The sequence below is a fragment of the Pan paniscus genome, chromosome 15 (genome assembly GCF_029289425.2).
Source record: "Pan paniscus chromosome 15, NHGRI_mPanPan1-v2.0_pri, whole genome shotgun sequence".
Classification (NCBI taxonomy): Eukaryota; Metazoa; Chordata; class Mammalia; order Primates; family Hominidae; genus Pan; species Pan paniscus.
The window spans coordinates 42,144,348-42,165,659 of NC_073264.2; positions in this window are offsets into that span (position 1 = coordinate 42,144,348).

Sequence of the window (21,312 nt, forward strand, 5' to 3'; positions counted from 1 at the left end):
CCAGTGAGCTTGTATTGCTATCTCATGGCTTAGGATTCCAAGCTATTGAATCTTTGTGTGTGTGTATACATGTCCAGATGTGTTTATTTGTACACTTATTGTTATATGTTGTGTCTATCAAATTGGCTTATAAGTAAAGGGACACTCATAAATTAAGAAGTAATTGTCAGCATATGTTTTTGACTGAATTTATATTTGTCTACCATTATAACATGTAATACAGACTACTGAAAATAGACTTACATACAAGATGTGTAAGGAAAGTAAAATGTGTCTTTAGTAAAATAATATAAGAAGGCCTGAGAATGTAAATTTCTGCCTAGTTCGCAGGGTTTAACGATTGTTTAAAATCAGATAAGATAAACCTAAAGGCTAAAAGAAGTTATGGAAGGTTTATAAAAAATTAATTTTGTAAAAGGAATCCTGTGTGTGAACATATTGACTAAATTTTTAAAAAATCATGTTTGGTTTTCCACAAACTGAACATTGGAATAAAAGCACAACAAGCATTTATTGAGGATTTCTCTGTAGGTATTACTTAACAAAATGGGGGTGGCATTAATAGACTAATGTAAGGGTGAAATTTGGCTCCCTCTTGAACAAAACTTTTGTGCAGTGAAAGATTTTTGTGTGCAAACTACCAAAAAATGAAGTGGAGGACAAGAGACAGGTTATTTGGAAAACTAGGTCTTCCCTCTTAATGAGTAAAGGTTTTTGCTTTTTAAAATAAATTTGAGCCATCATTGGCTAAATAAATATCTTATGATAACATGAAATTCTGTTAAGTGTTTTGAGCCTTTTCAGTCAAAATTGTCTTTCCTAACCCCTAAATTTGGATGCTACAGAGTGTCCCTTGAGTGTTCAAAGGAGAAGTAAACAGGATTATTTGACATGTTTAGCTACACAGGATTGTTGAAATAAGGTAGTGTTTGATCTTCAGGTTATATTTTAGAGAAAAATGTTAATGTGTGTTCCAAAATTGACAGGGATTTCTAGAGTTCTGTTGTCTGAGTTTGTGTTATCAATCATAATTAAGGTTATTGTGTTAGGTTTTTGCATGTCACAGAGGTGACCAAATTTCTTTGTCAATTGTGTTTTTGACTGTGTCTACCCTAGGACATTTTGACATCCACAGACAAATGTTGTCTTGTTTTGAGACCCTTCAAAGGATAGATTATAACCCTAAAGTGCAAGTTTCTGATAATTTTGAAGATTGTGAACAGGAGGTGACTGTGTGAACTGAACTATTGAAAGACTAATCTTTTTTGACTTTTTGCTTTTTGCATGGAACAATGCTGATCTTTATGTTTTGTTTTTTAGAATTGATAACATTTCTCTTTTGAGCTATTTTTAGCTTTTGACAAATCTAGGGTGAACCAACCAGTGATCTCTGACTGCAGCTCAGAAGAAACAGGGATGGGCCATCAAACTCCAAATAGTCATGCAAATCATGCTTCACATGATGGCTCCCTTGTACTGGGGATCCTTAGACAGGCCTCTGAGAGAGAGACCTAACTGTCATTTTCCTGAAACAACACCCTTTGTTAGCAAGAAGCTGTTAAGAGCAGTCATTGTCCCTATGCTAACAGCAGTTAGGTGTACTGATCTCGGAGAGGGGTTGGAGCCAAGCCCTGAGGCAATGAATGGCAGTGGGAGGTGAACAGAGTCCTGTGCCCATGACCACCCATGGACCAGTCAGCACAGACTTCCTCCACTCTGAGGTCCATAAAAGCCCTAGACTCAGTCAGAGAAGGGCAGAGGATGGCCAGAGGACAAAGAGGGCAGAGTGATGATGGGATGGGACAACCAGCTGCAGAGAGGAGTACCCTCTCTGCTGATAGCTGGAGACATCAGCAACCGGCAGAGAGGAGCTACCTTTTTTGCTTAGAGCTTCAGAGACCTGCAGAGATGTCTGAATGACTTGCCTGTGGAGAGGAGCCTTCCACTCTAGGGCCTCCTCTCTGCTGACAGCTGAACACTCCATGGGATGACCTGCCAACAGAGTGGAGCTACCCACTGTGGATATCCTCTGAGCTGTTCTAACACTAAATAAAACTCTTCATATTCTTCACCCTTCATTTGTCTTTGTACTTCATTCTTCCTGGGTGCAAGAGAAGAACTCAGGCAAATGCACCATGGCCACAGAGGTTTCCAGCCAGAAAAATCCACACCCCTGATATCCTGTAAAAATAGCATTCAATGGTAGTTTTTCAATCCTTGGCCTCCTCCCTGCCTACCCCTTTTGAAGTCCCCATGGTCTATTATTCCCACTTTTTATCTGAGTGTGTCCAACGTTTTCTTCTCATTTGTAAATGGGAATATATATTTGGTTTTCTGTTTCAGCATTAATTTACTTAGAATAACTACCTCCAGCTGCATCCATGTTGCTGCAAAGAATATTCTTTCTTTTTTATGACTGCATAATAATCCATGGTTTAAATGTAAAACATTTTCTTCATCTAATCCACCATTAATAGGGATCTACATTGATTTCATGCCTTTACTATTGTGAATAGTGCTGTCATAAACATGTGAGTACAGATGTCTTTTTTGTAGAACAATTTATTTTCCTTTGGGTATATATCCAGTAATGGGATTTCTGGGTCAAATGATAATTGTATTTTTAGTTCTTTGAGTAATCTTCTTACAGCTTTTCAGAGAGACTGAACTAATTTACAATGCCATCAACAAAGGGCAGGCATTCCTTTTTCTTAACAATCTTGACATCATCTGTTATTTTTTGACTTTTCTTTTTTTTTTTTTTTTTTGAGACAGGGTCTCATTCTGTCACCCAGACTGTCATGCAGTTGTGTGATCTTAGCTCACTGCAACCTCTGCCTCCCAGGCTCAAGTGATTCTCCTGCCTCAGCCTCCTGAATAGCTGAGATTACAGTTGCATGCCACTACTCTCTGGCTAACTTTTTGTATTTTTAGGAGAAATGGGGTTTCACCATGTTGGCCAGGCTGGTCTTGTACTCCTGACCTCACAATATCCACCTGCCTCAGCCTCCCAAAGTGCTGGGATTACAGGTGTAAGCCACCATGCCTGGCCTTTTTGGCTTTTTAATAACAGTCATTCTGACTGGTGTGAGATGGTATCTCCTTGTGGTTTTGATTTGTATTTCTCTGATGATTAGCGATGCTGAGTGTTTTTCATGTTTGTTTGAGAAGTGTCAATTCATGACCTTTCCCCACTTTAAAATGGGGTTATTTTAATCTTTCTTGTTGATTTGTTAAAGTTCCTCATAGTTTCTGGATATTAGGCCTTTGTCAGATGAATGGTTTGTTAATACTTTCTCTCATTCTGTAGGTTTCTCTCATTCTCTCATTCTGTCAAGCTTGCTGATAGTTTCTTTTGCTGTTCAGAAGCTCTTAAGTTTAATTAGATCCCAATTTTCAGTTTTTGTTTTTGTTGTGTTTCCTTTTAAGGACATAGTCAAAAATTCCTTGCCTAGGCCAACATCCAGAAGAGTATTTCCTACATTTTCTTCTGGAATATTTATAGTTTGAGGTTTTGCATTTAAGTTTGATGCATCTTGAGTTACTATTTACATGGTGATAGGTAGAAGTCCAATTCTTCTGCACATGGTTAGCCAGTCTCCCAGCACCATTTACTGAATAGGATGTCCTTTCCCCACTGTTCATTTTTGTCAACTTGGTCAAAAATCAGTGGGTTGCAGGTATGTGGCTTTACTTCTGGCTTCTCTATTATGTTGAATTGTTCTATATGTTTATTTTTGTATTAGTGTCATGCTATTTTGGGTAACGTTGCCTTATAGTGTAGTTTAAAGTCATGTAATGCAACGCCTCTAGCTTTGTTCGTTTTGCTTAAGATAGCTTTGGCTATTTTGACTATTTTTTGGTTTCATATAAATTTTAGAACAGATTTTCTCTAATTGTGTGATGAATAACTTTGATAATTTGAGAGGAATTGCATGGAATCTTTGGATTACTTTTGAGGCAGTATGAACATTGATTCTTCTAATCCATAAGCAGGGAATTTTTTTTCATTTGTGTCATCTGTGATTTTTTTCAGCAATATTTTGTAGTATTCCTTGTAGAGATCTTTTACTTCCATGGTTAGATGTATTCCTAGGTATTTTATTATTTTTGTGTTTTTTTGTAAATAAGATTGTATTTTTAATTTGGTTCTTAGCTTGAACATTATTTATGTGTAGAAATGCTATTGAGTTTTGTACATTGGTTTGGTATCCTGAAACTTTACTCAAATCGTTTATCAGGTCTAGGAGACTTTTGGCAGAACCTTAGGTTTCCTAGGTAAATAATTATGTTTTCAGTGAAGAGAGATAATTTGACTTCCTCTTTTCGTATTTGAGTGCATTTTACTTGTTTCTTTTGCCTGATTGCTTTTGGCTAGGATTTCCATTTCTATGTTGAATAGAAATGATGAGAGTGCCATCCTTGTCTTGTTCCAGTTCTTAGGAAGAATGATCCCAATTTTTGTCCATTTGGTATGATATTGGCTGAGGGTTTGTCATAAATGGCTCTTATAATTTTGAAGTGTGTTCCGTCAATGCTTAGTTTTTGTGGATTTTTATTATGAATGGATGTTGGATTTTATCAAATTCTTTTCCTGCATTTATTGAGATAATTATATGGTTTTTGTTTTTAATTCTGTTAATGTGGGAAAATGCATTCCTTTTTTTTTTTTTGTATAAGTTAAACCATCCTTGCATCCAAGGAATAAAGCCCACTTGATTGTGGTCAATTATTTTTTTGATGTGCTGCTGAATTTGGTTTGCCAGTATTTTGTTGAGAATTTCAGAATCTATGTTCAGCAGAGATATAGGTCTTTGGTTTTATTGTTGTTGTCTTTACAGGAATTTGGTATGAAGATAATACTTATTTCATAGAATGAGCACACCTGTAATCCCAGCACTTTGGGAGGCTGAGGCAGGTGGATCACAAGGTCAGGAGATCGAGACCATCCTGGCCAACACAGTGAAACCCCATCTTTACTAAAAAATACAAAAAATTAGCCGGGCGTGGTGGTGGGCACCTGTAGTCCCAGGTACTCAGCAGGCTGAGGCAGGAGAATGGCATGAACCCAGGAAGCGGAGCTTGCAGTGAGCGGAGATCATGCCACTGCACTCCAGCCTGGGTGACAGAGCGAGACTCCGTCTCAAAAAAAAAAAAAAACAAGAATGAGTTAGGGAGAAATTGCTCCTCCTTGATATTTGGGAATAGTTTCAGTAAGATTGGTATTAGCTCCATTTTTTGTGTCTGGTAGAATTTGGCTCTGAGTCTATCTGGTCCAAGGCTTTTTTTGGTTAGTATAATTTTTATTGCTGATTTAATATTGTAACTCATTATTAATGTATTCAGAGGTTTAATTTCTTCCTTGTCCAATCTTCGGAGGTTGTTTGTTTTTCAGAATTTATCCATTTTCTTTAGATTTTCTACTTCGTGCACATAGAGATATCCCTTGTAGTCTCTAATGATTTTTTATATTTCTGTAGAGTCAGTTGTAATGTCACCTTTGTCATTTCTAATTGTGCTTGTTTGGAACTTGTCTCTTTTTTTCTTTGTATTTATTTAGTGATGGGTCTCTGGATTTTGTATGTCTTTTTGAAAAGTAACTTTTGGTTTTGATCACCTATCTGTTGTTTCTTGGTCTCAATTGTGTTTAGTTCTGCTCTAATTTTAAATATTGACTTTCTTCTGCTAGGTTTTGGTTTCATTTGTTTTCATTTTGCTAGTTATTTTAGGTGCAATGTTAGGTTGCTATCAGAGAGCTTTCTACTTGATGTAGGCACTTAGTGCTATAAACTTTTCTCTTAACACTGCTTTTGCTGCATCCCAGAGGTTTTGATACATTGTGTCATCATTTTCATTTGTCTCAAAGAACTTTTTTTATTTCTGCCTTAATTTTCTTCAGGAGCAAGCTGCTTTGTTTTCATGTATTTGTGTGATTTTGAGCTTCTCTTGGTATTGGGTTCTATTTTTATTCCATTGTGGTCTGAGAAAATACTTGGTGTGATTTCATGTTTTTCTAATTTGTTGAGACTTGCTTTATGACTGAGCATGTTCTGTGTGGATATGAGAAGAATACATACTCTGTAGTTGTTGGGTGAAGTATTCTGTATATGTCTGGTAGATCCAACTGTCCATGAGTAGAGTTTACATTTAGCATTTCTTTGTTAGTTTTTTGCCTCAGTGATCTGGCTAATGCTGTTAAAGAGGTGTCGAAGTCTTCCACTATTATTGTATGCCTTTCTAAGTCTTTCTTAGGTATAGTAGTAACTTATTTACAAATCTAGGTGCTTCACTGGTGCTATTTATTAAGTATACTTAAATTGACTTGTTGAATTGAATCCTTTTTCATTAAGTAATTCATTTCCTTGTCCTTTTCTATTGTTGTTAATTTAAGGTCTCTTTTATCTGATACAAGAATAGCATTCCCCATTCTGTATGACAGAACTTTCTCTATCCCTTATCTTTGGGCCTATGGATGTAATTACATGTGAGATGGCTCTCTTGAAGACAGATGGTTGGATCTTTTTGTATAAATCCAATATGCCACTCTTTGTCTTTTAAGTGAAGCATTTAGACCATTTACATTCTAGGTTAATATTGATATGTGATGTTTTGTTAATTTCATGGTGTTTAGATTGTTTCTTTCTAGTTTTGATTGTGTAATTTTCTTTATGTGGTTTGTAGGCTGTGTACTCACTTGTGTTTTTATGATAGTGAGGACTAAACTCTGATTTTTATCTAGCTCAAATTCTTACCTGAGGTGTCTGGGGAGTCATGCCATACAAATCATAGATTCTCATTAGATGGGTTTTATTTAACCCTATATAGTGTGATTTATTTTCCAACCTGACTCTGGCATAACATTATGAGACAAGGAAGAAAATAAAAATATTTTACCCCAAAACATGTTTCTTTGCCATATTTTGAAATGGGCCTGCAAAGATATTCTTTGTGGGGGAAAATTTGCATCTGTAAATAACCTCTGTTAATATAGCTAGATATTTGCTTCCAGACCTTCCCAATCCTAGAGATTAACTAAGATCTGAAAGGGAAACACTTGTTATCTATTGTCTCTAAGGGCAGCCACTATAAGACTTCAAAAGAACTTTGGTCTCCACAATCTTATCTTAACCTGAACCTTCCCTTTCTATCAATCCCAGGTCTTCAGACAAACTCAACCAATTGTCAACCAGAAAATGTTTAAATTCACCTATATCCTGGAAGCCCCCCACTTTGAGTTGTCCTGCCTTTCTGGACCAAACCAATGTATTTTTTAAATGTATTTCATTGATGTCTCATGCCTCTCTAAAATGTATAAAACCAAGCTGCACCTCGATCACCTTGGGCATATATTCTCAGGACCTCCTGAGGACTGTATCATGAGCTGTGGTCTCTCATATTTGACTCAGAATAAATATCTTCAAATATTTTACAGAGCTTGACTCTTTTCATTGGCAATAAATGGTGCCCCAACATGGGGTCTCAAAGAAGACTCAGGAGCCCCAAGCAGTTGTCCGAAATCAGAGCTAAGGTACCAGCCAGGGCCAATTGAAGACTCACCAAGTTCAAGCTTCCCTTTGGTGGAACTGGTAAGTCCTCCTGAGCCCTGTACCTCCCATTTTGGTTGATGGTCCTCGATTTATTCTGAGCTGGTTTTTCTCCTAGGAATTTGTTGTTTAAGGATTGTAATTTGAGTTTGTATATGCATTTCTAAAAGGTCTTCCCTATTGCTTTTTCTCTCAGACATAATCTCAATTTGGATTATCTGCATAAGGAACTGAACTTTGATTATTTACCTAGGCCACAGCTCAGTTCCTCCTTTAAAAAAAAAAAGTGTGGGGAAGAAATAATCTAAGAATAAGAAAAAAACAAGGAGAAAGAGCCCCCCTTTGGGCACTCTGTAGGTTTTATGGCACTTCTACTTCTTGCCAGAGTTTATGTAAAATGGTAATAATATGGTCTTTGTGCACATTTTTCATTAAGGAAAAAGAGACCTAAGGTTGACCTGCAAACTATAGAACTTTTAAGTTTTCTTTCTCTATTTTCTTTTCTGCCTGCTTTAAATCTGCTGTGAGTTTTCTACTAGGGGAAACAAAACAAAACAAAACAAAACCACAACAACACTGTTTGGATCTAACAGGTTTTGTTTTGTTTTTTCAACTTGGTAAATTTATATTCATCTCATGGCCATAGTACTAAAGTAAAGTTATAGGATCTTTTTGTGTGTATGTTTATGTATGTATATATGTATGTGTATATTTAAAGGCCTTTTTAAATTGTATAATTTTACATTTAATTGGCAGTTAAATTTGTTTTAATTTCCCTCTAGCACACCAAACTTTTTCTCCCCATACCTTATGATGTAAATTTTGTTACTTGATCTTAATCTGAGTTGTTTCATTTAATATGCAAATTTAGGGCTATTTAGCTGACTACTTCCTAGGGTGATGCAACATGTTATCAAGAATTTGAAAGTTCATCAATGTAATGGACTAGCTGAAGGCAAATTGCTTCTGGTGAGCCTTATGGACAGGAATGTAGAAAAAGGCATTTGTCAAACCAGTGGCTGTATATCAGGTACCAGGAGATGTGCTAATTTGTTCAATCAATGAAACCACATCTGGTAATGCAGCTGCAATTGGAGTCACCACATGGTTAAGTTTATGATAATCCACTGTCATTCTCCAAGATTCATCTCTCTTTTGCACAGACCAAAGAGGAGAGTTGAATAGGGATGTTGGGAATCATCACCCCTGCATCTTTCAAGCCCTTGATGGTGGCACTAATCTCTGTGATCCATCCAGGGATGCAATATTGTTTATGATTTACTATTTTTCTAGGTAGAGGCAGCTCTAATGGCTTCCATTTGGTCTTTCCCATCATAATAGCCCTCACCCTACCAGTTAGGGAGCCAGTGTGGGGATTCTGCCAGCTGCTAAGTATGTCTATACCAACTATGCATTCTGTTGCAAATGACCACAGGATGAGTCTGGGAACACACTGGAGCCAATGTAAATCAGACCTGAGATCAGACTCCATTAATTGCCTAACCTCCATAAGCTGCTACTTTAACTGCAGGACCATAATGATGTTTTGGGTTCCTTAGAATCAATGTCAGCTCAGAGCCCGTGTCTAGTGGTTTCCAAAAGGTCTTATCATTCCCCTAACCTCAGTACACATTTACCCTGCCAAAAGGCCAAAGCATTAGTCCATTCCCATGCTGCTATGAATTAATATCTGAGACTAAGTAATTTATATATATGTGCATATATAATATATATTCTCTCTATATATAATATATATGTTTTATATATATATATAAATAAGTTTAATTGACTCAGAGTTCTTCATGGATGGGGAAGCCTCAGGAAACTTAGACAATCATGGCAGAAGGAGAAGCAAACACATCCTTCTTCACATGAAGGTGGGAAGGAGAATTGCCAAGCAAAGCAGGGAAAAGCCCCTTTTCATCAGATCTCGTGAGAACTCAGTCACTATCATGAGAACAACATGAGGGAACCACACCCATGATCTAATAACCTCCCCTGAGGTCCCTTTCCCAATACTTGGGGATTACATTTCAGATTACAATTCAAGATGAGATTCGGTTGGGGACACAGAGCCAGATCATATCATTGTGAACTAATGATTTAAATTTAAGACCTCAAACTATAAGAGTCCTGAAAGACAACTTAGGAAATACCTTATCGACACTGGCCTTGGCAAAAAAATTTTGGCCAAGTCCCTAAAAGCAATGACAACACAAATAGAAAAGTGGGACTTAATCAAACTAAACAGCTCCTGCAAAGCAAAAGTAATAATCAACAGAGCAAACAGACAATCTACAGAATAGGGGAAGATATTCACAAACTGTGTATCTGACACAGATCTAACATCCGGAATCTTTACGGAACTTAAATCAACAAGTAAAAAACAAGCCCATTAAAACTGGGCAAAGGACATCAACAGACACTTCTCAAAAGCAGACGTAGAAAATAGTGTCTATCTCTTCTAAGGATTTTTTTTTTTAATTCGAAAACAAAAGTGTATTCAGCCAAATTGTTGGTTTAAGGTTACCTTTTGGCTGAACTATTCAAATGAAACAATTGAATTCTAGTCTACTCTATAAAAATATATGCTTCTTAAAGAAAGATAGTGTGTCAATAAAAAATGTGAAAAATTATATCAATACAAAGGCAACCCCTGTCACATGTAAAGCCTATTTTTATGTCACAAACACAATTTTTTCTGAGAATAGCTTGTCATTTCTATGTTTTCCTCAATATTATTTTTTAAAAAAAGCAAGTTGTGAATGTAAGCAATGATTTGAAAGCAAGGTTAACATAATAGTCTTCAACATTCCTGTCATCTTCCAATTAAAACTAATAGGATAATGTATGATGACAGTACAAGTCAATATTAATGATGCAATTAACTTTCTAAATTGAAAATATAAAACTTGTGACAAGGTGAAGCATTTTTGCTTGGTTTATTTTTGTTTTGCCTTTTACTGTTTCCATTTAAGCAACTAAATATTTGTGGATAGCAGCCAAAACAAGTTTATCTTCTATTAAATTTCATTTTTTAGAATTTCTAGGGTCATAAGTGGTTTCCAGTGTACAGAGAAGTGATTATAAAGTTACAGAAATGTTTTAATCTATTTAGCTAAGGGTTCTTTGAAATTACAAATCATGTAAAGCAGATTACATTAGCCATCATTTGCAAAGGGTTTACTTTGTATAATGTTATTTTTTACATATGTGGCAAACTTATTCAATGATGCTTCAATTGCTTAAAATATTTTTGGGAATATAGCTTCTGAAACTTTCTCCAAAGATATGATTAAACCACAGAATATGACTATATCTTCACACCCTTTCTGGACAAAATTATTATTCCTAACATTAGTTTTATGGTTTCTAAAAAATTAAATGTATCTCTAAATAATAGCAAATCCTTTCCTAAAGATAATGTAGCTATTAAAATTGAAACTATTGATTCATATTTTACCAATTGGTAGAAAAAAATTCTCAAAAATAATTTCAAATAATAATTGTATTATATGTTTCTTCCAGTTGATTTTATAAGTTGTCATATGCTAAGAAGTATTTAAAAATTGAAATATTTATGTCTTTTGTTTTTTTGTATTTAATTCAACTTCTTAAAGTAATTCTGAAAATAACTGAAAATAACTTCTGAAAATAATTGCTTTTTCACTTTAAGAAATTTTGTCACCTTTTTTCAGAAAAACATATCAAATAATATATAACAATAGTCTGACATGTAAAAATAATTTTACAAATGGTGTCACTGATATTATTAAATTTCTTAGAAAATATATATTATTAAATAATTCTCTTTTAATAAAAAAATCACTAAGTATGTTTTTCTTCTCTCAATTGTGTATCTTTTCATCTAATTAACTAGTTGAATAAAATACACTTGACTGAACAATAAGGGTTTGAACTGCAAGGGTCCACTTACCTGCAGATTTTTTTCGGTCAATTTCTCCTACCTTCCCTTTTACTTTCTTTATTTAATTTGCCTCTGCAGCCTCTGAGACAATAGGACAATAAGACCCTTCCTCTTCGTCCTCAGCCTACTCAACATGAAGATGATGAGAATGAAATCTTACAGGTGATGCAAATGATGATCTATTTTCACTAGTGAATAATGAGTTTATTTTATCTTCCTTATTATTTTTAATAACATTTTATTTTCTCTAGCTCACTTTTTTGTAAGAATACAGTACATAATACATATAACATACAAAATATGTATTAATTGACTTTATGTTATCAATAAGGCATCTGGTTAACAGTTAGCTTTTAGTAGTTAAAATTTGGGGGAATCATGTATTATATGTGGAGTTTTGACTACACGGTGAGGGGAGTTGGTGCTTTTCACCCCTGCATTATTCAAGGGTCTATGTACTATACAACCCTAATTCAATAACACTTTCTGGCAGAACCTTGTCCTAAAAATAACTCTGGCTTATTTAAGTATCCTTTACGCATGATAAATATTTAAAATCATGCCAAGGACATGTTCTGACTTCCTAACAATTTAAGTTCTGGAGTCAGACTACCTGCGTTTCAGTCTAATTCTAATTATTGTTACCTTAGAAACATTTTACCTGTCTCCTTCAGTAAACATCTGGGCCATGGTGATAGTAATAATGATACATATCTTATGATGTTGGTCTGGGAATTAAATTAAAAATTTCATCCAACTACTTAGCACTTTATATATCATTTAGAAATTTTATAGCTTTTTTTATGATTTTCTGCCCAGGACCACATGTCCAGGTGATACAAATTATTTTAAACTTGGTCTTACCAAAAATAGTTATTAACAAAAGTAAATATCAAATTCCTGCAACTAAATAAGCTTTCTCAAAAGCAAATAAAAGACTTTAAATTCTCTTTTTCTTAATCTTTGTTCTATAGCTTTTGTGTATTAACTTTGAAAGATGCAAAGCATCACTTCATCTCTTTGTTTCTGCCTCATGAACACTGACTTCCTGAATACAGAAAAATAATTTGGTGCTGATTGCAGATTTTCTAGCAATTTATTTTTCTGATGCATCATGCTTGTTTGATTATAAGCACATCTTTATTTTCTGTTTGCAAATTTTATAGTGTAATTTTAGAAGTAGCCTTCATCAGGCATCTCAAAATTATGAATGGCTTTTAAGCTAGTACATCGAAGCCATTTCACTTTTTTTTTCTTCTATTTATTCATTTACTAAACCACTAGAGGGAAATAAAGCACATCGTCCTTTTCCATAGTGAATGCCAATGATTGGGTTACTAGACCTTATCAAGGCTCTGACTTTCATATTTATTCTAGCAGCTATGCTCTTCTTCTCTCACAGTCAAAGTAAAGGCAAGATAATATTCCTTCAATTACATGGTTTTCAGTACGCTAATAACCTTTAATCTCAGCTACATTGTTGAGAGCTAAAACAAGAATAAAGAAACTCTGGGCATAGACTTATTTCCAGATGTCTGTGTTGGCAAATGAAGAAGACATCTCATATAATGTGCCTTGAAATTGTTTCAAATATTTTAAGCAAAAAATAATGTATATGTCTACTAATTTACATAAATTACTCTAGAACATAAATATGAAATGTGAAATATAATAATAATAGCAAAATAATAACAATTTATATAAATGAAAGGCCAAACTGGTATTAGGTTTTACTTCCACTTGCTTATCTCTTCCTTTAAAAGAAAGACTGAAAGAGAGATGATTCAGTGCTTGTCAGATAAGGCAGGTCTTGAGAAATTACTTTTCACACTAAAATAAGATGAAAATATGTCATAATGGAATCATTACATTTCTTTTTCAGTTTTGCATGTGTAACTTTTGAGTAGGGTACAATTAAAGAAATGAAAATGGTTAATAAATAAATATACCACACTGGAGTGTATTTTATAAAATTTCTTTTCTTTTTATAATATATGTTTTTTATAGAAACTTTGAATAAAGATATCACATTTTAAAAATTCCTAAGTAGCCATTGGAGGTACTTAAGCATGTTAAAAGGCTAATGGGAATTGTGTATTTGCCCTTATTTAGTACACATATACTTAAGTTAGAAACATATTAATTTATCTTGCTGCTCCCCTTATCTAATCCCCCAACCCCCTATGTTCAACTCAATTATATATATCCCATATGCTTTATCATTTGTATTTGGAGATATATGTTGTTGTCAGTTTTGAATTATAAATGAGTTTTTGGTGTAAATTCTACCAATATGTATTACAAGTGTTACTTAAGACAGTTGGCAAAGAGTTAGTTTTAATTTTTTTGTCCATCCATATCACTATTACCTTCCTGTAAAATTACTGTAATACAATTAACAGTGTGAGGATATTTCCAAAAGATTCTGGTATTCTGATCATAACCGTGATTTTGTAGTATTAAGTAAGATTGTAATTTTTTTGTGGATTTTCAAAATATTTAAAATTTTAATTCGAACACATTTCAAACATAAAATAACAAAATAATTTTACATATAATCATATGTTCTTTTTTGTAATTAAACCTCCATTATATTAACATTAGCTCATTTTATTTTTCCTTTTAGAAATAAAATCTTGCAGGCACAGGCAAAAGTCCACATACTGATTCTTTTCTCTTTCTCATTCCCCAGAGCTAATCAAATTTCTGAAATTGGCATCGTTTCTATATTTCCTACTATTTTTTGTGTATATTTTAATATGTAATATTCACACCACATATAGCATTGCTTTGCTCTGCTCCTTGAAATGTTACATAATAATGGACTCAAGAAGCTATTTATGATTTTATATGTAAATGTAGAGGAATGAATTTGGCCAGAATTATTAGAGCTAAGTATTGTCCTTTTTGATTTTACTATGAAATAAAATGACACTAAAAATATGCACTTGGGGTTCAAGTTCTGGATAAGCTATGTAGTCATATGCTACCTTTGTGTCCTAAATTAAGCATTAAGCTGAGGACTCTAATAAGTAAATAGAGTAGGTAGAATAAAGACACCAGAATTCAAAATACCATAAAAGTTTCAGTGAATTTATCATTTTTCTCCTTCCATAGTCTCCCTGGCTTGAAATCATTGCACCAGAAGAGGCACTGGGACACAGAGGTAATTTCAAGAAATATCCTGTACTTCCTGATAAAAGAATGTGAAGGGAAACTTTTAACACTTACAGACTGTGTATTCTTATATTTTTGTTTATTTTCTTTTCTCCATTCTTCTTTGTGCCAGTCCTCAAACAAATATAGAGAGACGAACCTGAGTTTGTTAAGAAGCATATACTGAAACACTACAGCTAGCATACTACTTGAAAATTAGTGGTTTTTTTCCTAAGAGTGGGAACATGTCATGGTTATCTACTCTTAGTACTCTTATTCAGCATAGTACTACAAGTTCTAGGCAATGAAATAAAGCAACAAAAAATGAATGAATGAAACAAAAGTTATTCATATTAAAAAGGAAGAAATCAAACTGTTTTTGTTTACAGGTGAAATGATCTTTTTATTAAGAAAATACCAAGGAATCTAAAAAAAAAAAAAGAACAATAACAACAACAACAAAAACTGGTAGAGTTAAAAAGGAAGTTCATAATGGTCATAGAATACAAAATGAACACACAAAAATGTATTGTATTTCTACATACTAGCAACCAATATATGGACACCAAAACTTAAATGTTGCAGTATCATTTACAATTGTCCTAGATGTAATTGTAACAAAACATGTAATAGATTTGTATCTTACGACTAAAAAATTCTAATAAAAAAATAAAAGATATAAACAAATAATACCATGTTTAAATAAAACATACAGTGTTCATAGATTGGAAGACAGAAAAGAAGCATTTAAATTCTAACCAAATTAAACAGATTTAATCCAATTCTTATAAGAATTCTTGAAAGATTATGTATAGAGAGATACGTGATTATTCTAAAATTTATGTGGAACAGCAAAGGAAATAGAAAACCAAATTATTCTTAAAAAAAATAATAAAATAGGGGCTGGGCGTGGTGGCTCATGCCTTTAATCCCAGCACTTTGGGAGGCCGAGGTGGGCAGATAATGAGGTCAACAGATCAAGTCCACCCTGGCCAACATGGTGAAACGCCATCTCTACTAAAAATACAAAAGTTAGCTGAGTTGGGTGGTGCACACCTGTAGTCCTAGCTACTTGGGAGGCTGAGGCAGGAGAATTACTTGAAACGGGAAGTGAAGGTTGCAGTGAGCTGAGATCACACCACTGCACTCCAGCCTGGCAACATCTCAAAAAAAAAAAAATAATAATAATAATAAAAAAATAGGATCATGGTACCTGAAATTAAAGTTCATCACATAATTACAGTTATCAGTTGGAATTTGTGGAAGAATAAACACCTTGATTAATAAAATAGAGGACTCGGAAATGAACTGTCAACTGAATTTGACAAAGGTACAAAATTAATGAAATGTTAAATTAAATTTGGCATAAAGCTACCTCCATACTTTGAATCTCTACCTAGAAAACTGCAACCTAACTTATTATGTAAACTGAAATGTTACTTAGAAGTATATTCTTGTAACAAATAGTTGAGTCCCAGTCAATCACAGTAACTGAGCTTCAGCCAATCACAGGCTGCCAACTGACAAGACCATGTCCATATAAGGCAAATGACTAATCATACCATGTATAAATAAGTCAGCTATAACTGATCAAGCTGTTTCTGTACAATACTTCCTTTTTCTCTATAAATACTTACTGTCCACATTGCTGAGTGAAGCTTTCTGAATCTCTCATTATTTTGAGGGCTGCCCAATTCATGAATTATTTTTGCTCAAACACATTTTGCTAAATTTAATTTATCTAAGGTTTTACTTTTAACAGAAGGAAGGATAGACTTTTACTAGAGTAATAGGACTCCCATAGGCAAAACAAAGGTAAAAAATAAAAAGAAAAACTAAGCTAAACATTACATCCTATACAAAAATTAGCTCACAACACATTACTATACATATAATGTTACAAATAATATGTTACAAATATACAAAACAATATTGATATGGCTTGGCTCTTTGTCCCTGCCCAAATCTCATCTTGAATTGTAATCCCCATGTGTCAAGGGAAAAAAAACGGTGAGAGGTGATTGGATTACAGCTGCAGTTTCCCCTATGCTGTTCTCGTGATAGTGAACGAATTTTCATGAGACCTGATGGTTTTATAAGTGTCTGACATTTCCCCTGCTTGCTCTTCTCTCTCCTGCCACCATGTAAAGAAAGTCCTTGCTTCACCTTCGCCTTGTTCCATGATTATTAGTTTCCAGAGGCCTCTCTAGCCATGTGGAAGTGTGAGTCAATTAAACCTCTTTCCTTCATAAATTACCCAGCCTTGAGTAGTAACTTTATAGCAAGTGTGAGAATGGACTAATATAAATACTATAAACACTTTATGAAAAAAATTGAGAAAATTGTCAGAACCTAGGGTAAGCTAAGAGTTCTTAGACTTAACACTGAACTGTGATCCCTAAAATAAATACAATCTATAATTTGGACACAATAAAAATTAAAAACTTATTCAGTTAAGTAGATGAAAAGACAAGTTACGGGCTTGGAAAAAAAATTTGCAAATCACTTATCTGACAAAATATTCATGCCCAAATTACATAATAACTCTCAATAAAACTGTTCATGTATAGACAAAATACATGAACAGATATTTTACTGAGTAGAGTGCTAAGAGGTAGAAAATAAGCACATAGAATGCTGTTTATTATCTTAGTCCATTAGGGAAATGCAAATTAAACCATAAAGAATTATAAGTACACATCTAGATATACATTATAATACCTAAAATTAAAAGCAGTGGCAGCACCAAAGGTTGGCAGAAATGTGGAGAAGTTGGAGTTCTCAAACATCTCTGAAGGGAATGTAAAATGCTTCAGTCACTTTATACTTTGTGAAACAAATTGGCAGTTTGTTAAAAATCTAAAAGGAATTACTAAACACTGAGCAAGTGTAATAATCCTACTTTCAGAGAAATGAAAACTTATGTTCACCCTCAAATTTGGTAATGGATATTTGTTCATAGCAGCTTTATATGTAATAGCCCAAAGCAGTAAGCAACCGATATGTTATTTATGGGTAAATCATTAAACAAACTGTGTTATATACATATCATGGAATACTACTCAGCAATAAAAATGAATAACTATTGATTCAAGCAACAACTTCGATAGATCTCCGAGAATTATACTGAGTAAAAAATAAAAACACCCCAATCCACAGATTAATGCTTTATGATACCTTTTACGTAATACTATCACAATGGCAAAATTATAGAGATGGAGAAAAGTTAGTGGTTGTCAGGTGTTAAGAACAAGGGCACAGATTGGTCAGGAGATGGGTAGTTACAAAAGGGCAACATAAGAAATTCTTGTGGTGATAGACTTGTCCTGTATCTTGTCTGAATTAATGCCAATATTCTGGTTGTGATATTGTACTATATTTCTGCAAGGTATTACCACTGGGGTATTGGGTAAAACGTACAAGGGATGTTTCTGTATTACTTCTTACAATTTCATGTGAATCTTCAATTAAATAAAAAGTATAATTAAAAATAATTTTGATTACTTTATCAAAATTAAAAGATAAAAGTCTAAGATTTAAAGATAAAAGTCTAAGATTTAGAATTTTAGTAGAGAAGTGGAAAGTAAAAGTAACATATGGAAAAATAGAACCCATGAAACTGAAAAATATAATATATAATATTAACAAGTAAGGTGACCTATTTAAGAACATATTAGAGAGAGATGAAGAGAGAATTAAGAAAATGTTGGGTAAAATAGTCAAAGTGAAACATAGAGAAATGACAGGATAGAAAATTCAGAAGAGCAAATAGGAGGGAAAGAAGGTAAAGTGAGAAATCTTCATATATTTAAATGGAATTTTAGAAGAAGATGTAAGGAATAATGGAAATTTCCATGAATGAGTAATTTCCAAATCTGATAAAACATATCAAGTTATAGAATAAAAGCTCTGTGAATTAAAAGATGGAACAATGAAAATCATCTACATTATAGGCGATTACAGTGCAAGAAAAGACAGAGAAAATTTTGAAAAAACAACCAAAGAAACAAGAAAGCTTATATTCAAATTAGCAACAATTAGACCACTAAATATGTTGCTCTTCAACAACAATACAATTAATATAGCCATGAAGACACAAAAACTATCAAAATTTGGCAAATGTATTCATATTAATAATAACATTTAAAAAGTTATTTTCAGACCTAAAAACTGAGGGAATTATTACCAGAACATATGCACTAAAGAAATTCTAATGACTATTTGCCAGGCAGAATAAAAATAATACAAGCTGGAGGATCAGAGACACAAGAAGTGTCCAAAAGCAAGAACAATTTTAAGTATGTGAGTAAATTCTAAATTAACTTAAATGTGTAACATAATTTTATATAGTAATATAGTAATATTTATTATTATATAATTATCATATTGATATACACACACATATATGAGGTTGAATTGTGTCCCCCAAAAATTCATACATTGAAATGCTAATCTCCAGTACCCCAGAAGGCTCAGAATGTGACCTTATGTGAAAATAAGGTCATTACAGGTGAAATTGGTGTAGATTAGGTCATACTGGAATAGGGGGACCCCCCTAATCCAATGTGACAGGTGCCCTTATAAATAGAATACTGTGAGATCAAAGCAGAAGTCTGGGTAATATAGTTGCAACCAAGTTGCATCAAAGAGTGCCAGAAAACCATCAGAAGCTAAGAGAGAGCACAGAGCATATTCTTCCTCACAGCCCTCAGAGGAAACTAAACTTCCCAATAGCTTGTTCTTAGACTTTTAACCTCTAGAACTTTAGGGCAATAAACTCTTATTCTTTAATGAAGCCAGTTTCTGGTATTTTGTTACTACAGGTTTGTTGTACCATATATATATATATATATACACATCATATATATATACACACACACACCCCCCATATATATATATATACACACCATATATATATACCTTGTATATATATATACTATATATATGACATATATATACATATGGTATATATATGACATATATATAGATACACACATATATACGTATATAGATTTGAAAACACTAGAGTGAGTTAACATGTATTAAGGGCCTTTTACTGTCCAAAAAGTAAACAGCAATAAGAAACAATTTTGTATGGTAGTAATCAAAGTTTCATGTTGTAGTCTGCATGTTAATCAATAAAAATGTAGTAAAATAATGTTTAACAACCATGGAAATCATGAGAAAAAAGATCAACTATTAAAACAATTAATTAAAGAAGTCACAAATAGAAAATGGAACAAAGAGTAGGAAAATTATAAGATGAGGAATTGAAACGTAAATATATCAGATTTCCTCAAATATAAACTTGCTGAAGTTGACACTTAATAGAAAAATTTCCTCAAATATAGACTTACTAAAGTTGACATTTAATAGAAAAATTTCCTCAAATACAATTTTGCTAAAGTTGACATTTAATAGAAAAATATAGTTAGGTTAGATTTATGGGGAGAAAACAATCAACCTCTATGTTGTTCATTGAAGCAAAAAGTATGCAAAATGTTTGAAAGAAAAAGATGGACAAAGATATCATGCCAACCTTAACTAAATAAAAGCTGGTGCTACTATATTAATATCAGACAGGTTGTCTCTAAGACTGAAACCATGACCAGCAGTATGCTGAATCACCTTATAGGGATAAAGGGAACTTCAACTACCAAAGATGATGAAAATTCTTAATGTGAATATGCATGGCGAAATAATGAAATATAATCCACAAAAATACATATTTACAGGAAGAAGTAGGCAAGTATAAAATTTACTACAATTTTGTGACAACTTGTAGAAAATGATGAAAAATTCTGGAAAGCTTAAGTAAATATATAACAAACTGAAAGAAAATCAGAAAGTTTGACCAAATGGATATTGTATCCCTAACTGCAGGATGCATGCTTGACCAAAAGGAAACCTCAACACATTTCAAAAGATTGAAATCATAGAAATTATGTTATCTGAATAGATTGAAATTAATGTGTACATGAATAACAAAAAGATAGCTGAAAAAGTCATACCTTGAAATTAATAAATGTACTTCTATAAATTGTAGTTGAAGAAATCACAGTGTACATAAAGACAGTGACTATACAGCAAAACATAGAGAATGTAGCTACCAGTATCTGTCTATAAGGGACAAGGTATAAGAATGAATGCATATATCATAAAAGATCAAGTAATGACCATTATCTTCAGAAGACAGAAAAAGAACAATAAATGTAAAGAAGTAGCAATTCAAAAACAATATGTACATGAGTAAATTAGCAAAGTCAACACTTGTTCTTTGGAAAAAACATTAATAAACAAAATGTTCATGCAACTAATATAAAACAAAAAGTACAAATACAATGAGTAATTTTAATACATATGATATTAGGTATTAAAATAGTGACATCACTATAGAGTTTTCAGATATTAAAAATATAGTATGAAGACATTTTGAACAACTTTACCACAAGTAATTTGAAGTTTTACACAAAATGAACAAAATTAGAAGAAATGTAAAAATATTTTTGTAACTTTGGCTGATGAACTTTGACATTGTTTTTAATCCAGATTCCAATTTTTCTGTTCACCTCCTTGCCCAGGTGTGCTGTGATGTCAGTCCAGTTGAAAGGCTTACTGTTTGTGCACTTCATACTTGCATCTGATGCATCTGTTGCTACCACTCATCCTCTTGAGCTCACTTCT